General features: G+C 46.7%; 1 pseudogene; it reads left to right on the forward strand.

Moving 5' to 3' along the window:
- The first annotated feature begins 6,994 nt into the window (after positions 1-6,994).
- LOC120097210 (small nucleolar RNA SNORA70) lies at positions 6,995-7,123 on the forward strand (annotated as a pseudogene).
- The last annotated feature ends 643 nt before the right edge of the window (positions 7,124-7,766 follow it).

A 7,766-nucleotide genomic window follows, 5' to 3' on the forward strand; every position in this document is an offset into this window, starting at 1 on the left:
ACCACACACACACCACACACACACACACCACACACACACACCACACACACACCACACACACACACACACACACCACACACACACCACACATACACCACACATACACATCACACACACCACACACACCACACACACACACACACACCACACACACACACCACACACACACCACACATACACCACACATACACATCACACACACCACACACACCACACACACACACACACACACACACACACACACCACACACACACCACACACAAGTACACACACATACAACATACACACAAACACACACCACACACATATACCACATACACACCACACACATACACACCACACACACATATACCACACACACCACACACACACCACACACACACCACACACACACACCACACACATATACCACATACACACCACACACATACACACCACGCACACCACACACACACCACACACAAGTACACACACATACAACATACACACAAACACACACCACACACATATACCACATACACACCACACACATACACACCACACACACATATACCACACACACCACACACACACCACACACACACCACACACACCACACACACACACCACACACACCACACACACCACCCACACATATACCACACACACCACACACATACACACCACACACACCACACACACACACCACACCACACACACCACACACACACACCACACACACCACACACACCACACACACACACACCACACACACCACACACACCACACACACACACACTACACACATACCACACACACCACACACACACACACACTACACACATACCACACACACATACCACACACACCACACACACCATACACCACACACACACCACACACACCACACACACCACACACACACCACACACACCACATATGAACATATGCATGTCAAAAATAATAAGTTAAACAATAAAATAAACTTTAATAAGCAACTGAAGAGAAAGGAGGCATGATCTTTGTTCTCATGGGAGAACAGTCATGGATCCTGTAACCAGCAACCTCATGTGATAGAGGGAGGGAGCTGCCACAGACAGGGGACAGGGACTCTCTTATGGATGCAACACTGAAGCAGTCTGGAGGAGGAAGAGAAGTAACAAAGTCAGAAAATGGGAGCGGAGGTCAGAGCATTCCAGGTAAGAGTGTTCCTGAGGTCCCTACTTGCCTCAGAAGTTGAAGATTGACTTAAAGTGAGACCTAGACTTCTGACTTGAAAGATATTCTTCTTTACATCTCAATCATATCTTCAGCAGCTTCTTTGACCAAATCACAGCACCACTATTGCCCTCCATCACCATGATCACCACAGGATTACCACCCATCACCACCAGTATATCACCAATACTACCCCATCACCACAGTCATACCCCACAACTACCATCACCGTCACCATTCCTACCACTGCCATCACCACACCACTCTATCACCACTACCACCATTACTGTCACCACCATCACCGTCATTACCATCATCACAATCAAAACCATCATCTTCACCACTATGATCATCAGTACCATTATCACCACACCGTCATTATTACCACTATCACTGTCATCATCACCACCGTCACCATCACCACTGTCACCTTAAACACTGTCACTATCACTACCATCACTACCACCACCATCACCACTGTCATCACTACCGCCATCACCATCACCACTGTCACTACCACCACCATCACCATCACCACCATCATCATTACCACCGTCACCATCACCACCATTGTCACCACCACCACACTGTCACCATTACCACTATCACTGTCATCATCATCACCACTACTATTACTGTCACCATCTCTGTTACAGGCTGAGTCATGTCTCCTCAGAAGATGTTAAAACCCTAACTCCTAGTACCTCAGAATATGACGTTGGAAACAAAGTCCTGTGTATAATCAAGTTGAGATGGGGTTACATGTATGAGCCTCAGTCCAACAAGGCCAGTGTCTTTATTTAAAAGGGGAAGTTTACATATTGAGAAAGACATGTAAACACAAAAGCAGAGGTCTGTGATGAGTGTACAAGGCCAAGAATGCCAAAGGCTGTCAGGAGCAAGAGAGGACATGCCACAGAGTCCCTCTTATGACGCTCAGAAGGAACGAGCCAACCTTGCTGACACCTTGGCCTTGGCCTTCAACACTGACAGATGCTGAGTTTCTACCCAGTTTTCTGTGCTGTGTCCTGACATCTTTGACAAGGGAATTCAACTTTCATTATCACCATGGCCATCACCATATTCCCCACCATCATTGTAATTCTCACCAGTGACACTGTTATCATCTACCCACCTATCATCTGTCTGTCTGTCTAGCTCTCTAGCTACCATCTAGTTATTATCTATCCAACATCTCTCTGTCAATCTATCATATATCAATCATCTCTCTATATATCAATCATCTATATCTATCATCTCTTTATTACCTAACATTTATCTATCATCTATTACCTAACATCTTTTATCTATCTACCTACCTATCTATCATCTATTGTCTACCTCTTTCTATCATATATATATATATATACTACCTAACATCTATCCTCTGTCTGTCTGTCTATCTATATATCTATCATTTATTGTCTATCTCTTTCTATCATATATATATGATAGATGTATATCTATATATCTATGTATGTATATATATATATATATATATCATCTACCTAACATCTATCTTCTGTCTGTCTGTCTGTCTGTCTATCATCTAACTGATGATTTGCTGTTCTTGTTTTTCTGCTGTGCTGGAGCAATGGCCTCAGCCACCCTCCCATTCTCAAGGACGCTCAGGAGCCTGCAGGGATCATGGGCTGGGTCCCTACATGTGTGCAGTCCCATCCAGAATCTGAATCCACACATAATGTGCTTCTGTCCGTACAGAGAAGGCGTTCCCTGGCCCGGTGCCAGCCATCTTCAGCAGAAGTGTCAGTCACCTTTAGATGCGTTACTCAGGTAACTTATAAAGGATTTTATTGCTTAGAGCTAACTGAGGACATTAGTCAGGGGCATAGTTATCATGACTCAGAGAATAAATCTGAGTTGTGTGCAGGTATTCAGAATGGCTGGCTGAAGAGGCTCAGGGCTGTTTGAATTTGTACAAACAATAAGGGGACATGGTTTTTACCTTTCCCATGGTGCCTGGCACCATGCTAACATGAAAACACCCCCCTCCGTGTTTGCTCATCTAGATGAACTCTCTCCCACATAAGCAGAGTCCCTAACTCGTCTGTCAATGTGCAGACACAACCTTGTTCACATTAGGGAAGTGCAGCTGCCACTGAGTAGATACCTTCAAGAATGCTTGTCCAGATTGCCTCCCACCTCTTCCCGCCTTTACCCCAAGAGATTTTTCTTTTGGAAAGAGTAAATGGTAAACAGCTTCAAAACCCCTAACAATCGGGACCGGAACCTTCAACTGTATTCTTATTCTGATTATTGGTGTGTGGTATGTGTGTGTGTGTACATGTATGTTGTATGTACATGTTTGTGTGGGTGTGTGCACATGTGCACTCAGGTATATACACACATGTATGTACATGTGCACGTGGTGGTCACTGATCAACGTCCGGTGTCCTCTTCACTAAATCCCCACCTTATGCTTTGAGACAGGGTCTCTCATTGACCCAGTAGTGTGTTGAGCTTGTGAGCGTCCAGTCCTGAGGTGATAGATCCTGGCAGCTGCACCCAACTTTTCTGTTACCCAGCGCTGGAGAATCTGAACTCAGGCCCTCATGAGCAAAGAGCACCTCACCACCTGAGCCTTCCCCCCAGCCCCCCACAGTATTACAGTTTTACGGTTGAACTCTCTCAGCACACACAGCTGCTGGCACACTAGAGAGGACTTTTGGAGCCTGCCCGGTTTGGGGTTTTTTGTTTGTTTGTATTTTTTTTGGTAAAAGCCCACAACCGTTCAAACTCCGTCGTCATTAGCAGAAGCTATTCAGTGTGTAGAACTTGGCGTTTATAATTCCGTCAAGATTTTGCGCTTACCTTTTGAAATAAAGATTGTTTAAAGTGTGCAGCAGCGGCGGGCAGAGCCTGTAGGTACCTGCAGAGACCACAGCTGTCGGCAGAGCTCTTTGAGGTTTGCGGATGCTGTTGTTTCTTGGAAAGGCTGTCGAAGCTGGCTGCTGTGCCTGTTAAATGATGGGCACTGGGTTCCAATGTGGTTTGTTGCCCAAACGTTCATACGTTAGAAGCTCAGTTGTCAGCATGGGGATCTGATAGGTCATGGGACCTTTAAAAGGCGGGGCCTGGTGGGAGGTGTTAGGTCTCTGTAGGTTCCACTGCTGGATTAAAATGTCCTGACATAAAGCAGAGTAGGGAAGACATGCTTTGTGAAAGCCAGTACTGTGGGGACGCCAGGGCAGGAACTTAAAACACGACATAAAATGACATCAAGAGCGGAAGGAGAATTCGTTTACATCAAGAGCGGAAAGAGAATTCGTAGGTGGATCCTTGATTGCCTCCTTCCTCGCTTTCTCTTAGATTTCTTTCCTCTTATAATGTTCAAGACAGCCCTGCCAAGGGAATGATGCTACCCACCGTGGGCTGAGTCTTCTCACGTCGATTAACCCATCAAGACAATCTCCCCTCAGGAGAGGCCAACCTACTGTAGATAATTTCTCAGTAAAGACGCTCTTCCCAGATGACCGGTTCTAGGTTGTGTCAAACTGATGGTTAAAGCTGCCACCATTTGAAAGGATTTAGTACTGTCTTACAGAATGAGTTAGTGTTCACGAGAAAGGGTTTCTATAGAAAAGCTAGCCTTACCCTCCCCCTTCTCAACACATGATATCCCTCTCCCCTTCCTTCCTCTTCCCCTCTCTCCCCCATCCTTCACTACCACAAGCTCCACCATGCTGGGACCTAGCAGGGATGCTATGTGGTCTTGGACTTTGTCCCTTCAAAAGAGTGAGCTAAGCAAAACTGTCTCCAAATGCCCTAGCTTTGCTTAGGGTGTTTCCTACCCTAAGAAATCACACTTGACTTCTAGCTGGGTTTTTTCTCCCTGAGCTGACAATAGGTGTGTGTTTATGTCAGTGAAGTATATGTGGGAGTTGTACCCAAAGATCTGAAAGACACAGGAGTATAAAGAAAGGCTCTGAGCTGAGTGTGGTGGAACATGCAACCTTTTAATCCCAGCACTCGGGAGGCAGAGGCAGGTGGATCTCTCGGAGTTCAAGGCCAGCCTGTTTTACAGAGTGGCTCTTATACAGAGAAATCCTGTCTCAAAGGAAACAAGGCATACCAAAGCAGAACAGAAAGGCTCTGGCTGAGAAAAGTCTGGGACTTGGGCTGGGAAGTTGGTGCTCGAATACCTGGGCCACCCTGGGCCAGTCCTGGAGGGCATTTATGATGAGGGAGATGTTTAACTTCTCAAAGAATCTGCTTGACAGGGTCCTCTCACTAACACTGCACACATTTGAGTTAGGACAGCTCCCCTCTGTTCGACATATCTTGTCCCTGATCTATGGCCACAGCTTTCAAGATAAATCCCAAATCAATCAATGAAGCAATCAATGGAGGGTTGCAACTTAGAACAAAATATAATGACACACATATATGAAAGTCATAATGAAGCCCATTATTTTGTACGCCAAGAAAAAATTTTTATGTGTATGGGCATTTTTGGAAAGCAGAAGCAGGAGGATCAGACGTTCAAAGGTCATCCTCAGCTTCACGATGAGTTTGAGGCCAACCTGGGCTACATTCATGAAACTCTGTAGGAAAAAGGAGGAAGGAAGGGAGCGAGGGAGGAAAGGAGAGAGGGAGGAAAAGAAAAGAAAAAGTTGGCACAACCCCGCCCCCTTCCCTAATCATCAGGTCTCAAATTAATTACAGCCCTGTGTGCTCTTCTCCCAGTAGCTCCAGTTTATCTCAGGAATTCCTTCCTAACCCTCAAGTCGGAAAGGGATTTGAAGAGCTGGCTGCAAGTTTTAGCCAGCGAACAGCCTACAATAGAAGGGACATTTTGGGGAAATAGGACCCTCAAAACATGACTGCGCGATCACCCAAAAACACATCCCTGAATACGGAGATGCAGGCTGCAGTGTCCTGCTGCAGGGGTGAACCCCAGCTGCTCTGCCTGGAAGGTCTGACTTTAGTCACACCCTGCTCTTTGGTCACAGCTGCAGTCCAACCCAGTCCCTGTAAATCAAATCCTCTTTTCCAGTAAATTGCATGCCCACGGTGGAGCAAAGACATGCCCAGAATGAGAAGTGGGTCTAACCTCCGCTTGGGTTGAAAGACAACTCAGTTAGTTCAAGCCAGTGACTCTTGCCTCACCAAAACGCCCTATTGCAACCCGCCCGGCCTCTCTACGTGTTCCTGTTTGTTTTCTTAAACTTCGGCTTGGGCTGTGACTCAGTGCATGTAATTGACGGCTGTTGCCAGTCCACCGTCCAGAGAGCTCAGTCCTGCCCTCCCCAGTTCCTGTCTCACTCCTGGATCCACTTGCATCCTTCTCTGGGGGGAAACTGTTTTATCCTCTCCAGGAGCCGTAAAGGAAAAGACCCCAGCATCCTGGTTTTTCTAGACCAAGAACAAGGCAAGGTGATTCTCTTGAGAGAAAACACTTCCCACCTAGAGTGCCTGACCCTTCACCACCCGCCCACCCTGAATCTTTTTAGATTCCTGAGTTCTTGTTCTTTCTGTGCTTGTTCCTCCCAGGTGAGCTAAGAGTTAGTCACACTTAAAAAACAACTCAAAAACCCTTTAATAGGGGAGATTGCTCAGCAGTTAAGAATCCTTACTGCTTCTCCACAGTACCCCAGATACTCCCAACACCCCGCATGGCGGTAGTGACACACAGCCATTTTGACTCCGGTTCCAGGGGATCTGATTCCTTCTTCTGACCCCCGTGAGCACACACAGGCGTGCGCACACACAGGCAAAGCACTCACACACCTAAACTAAGCAAAACAACAGCAAATTGTTAGGCCTCTCCATCATCCACAGCCAATTAAAGCACCAGATCCCTTCCTTCAGGGGCCTGGTAATGACTGTGGAGAGCGGACTCAGTGGTAGTGGATGTAGCCTGTTGCCTGTATGCGTTTCCCAAAAAACATCTTGGGTACGGTTTCCTGGTGAATTTTCATTTCCTAATACCTGAACTCCAGACAGTGGCCAGGGTTCACAATGGCGAGGTCATCCTACCCATTTGCACCAAGTTGCAGAATAAGAAATGGGTGATTGAGACCCTGCCCTGAGTAAAGCCATGTCCAAGTTCCCTGGCCACCAGAATGTCTATATCTCAAAGAAGTGCAGCTTCCAAAACCCAAAGTTAATGCAGATGAATCTGAAGGGGTGGTAGTTGAGAGGTGGCTTGTCCCTGATGGCTGTTGAGTCAAATATGGCCCCGTTCAGTTCCCCTAGACAAGTGGAGGGCCTCGCCGAGGACACACTATGTTGGAGAGTTCCCACATTCTACCCAACATGTTCAGCAATAGCTCTCACATCAAGTCTGCAAGGATAAACCCATCATTAAATCCAGGTGTGGCACACACCGGTGGTCCCCGAACTTGAGAGGTGAGCTCGGAGAACCAGGAGTTCAAGACCATCCTCAGCTACACAGCAAGTTCTTTGAGGTCAAAGAAACTGTGTCTTTGAAGGGCAACACAGGAAGATCAAAGGTGCTTTAAGCCTCCAGGTTCCAGACTTGTCTTCTCAGCACTCAAGAGGCTAAGGCAGGAGGGTTGGGAGTTTGAGGCCAGCCTGGATCTGT

This window comes from Rattus norvegicus, chromosome 15, assembly GCF_021556685.1.
Source record: "Rattus norvegicus strain SHRSP/BbbUtx chromosome 15, alternate assembly SHRSP_T2T, whole genome shotgun sequence".
Taxonomy (NCBI): domain Eukaryota; kingdom Metazoa; phylum Chordata; class Mammalia; order Rodentia; family Muridae; genus Rattus; species Rattus norvegicus.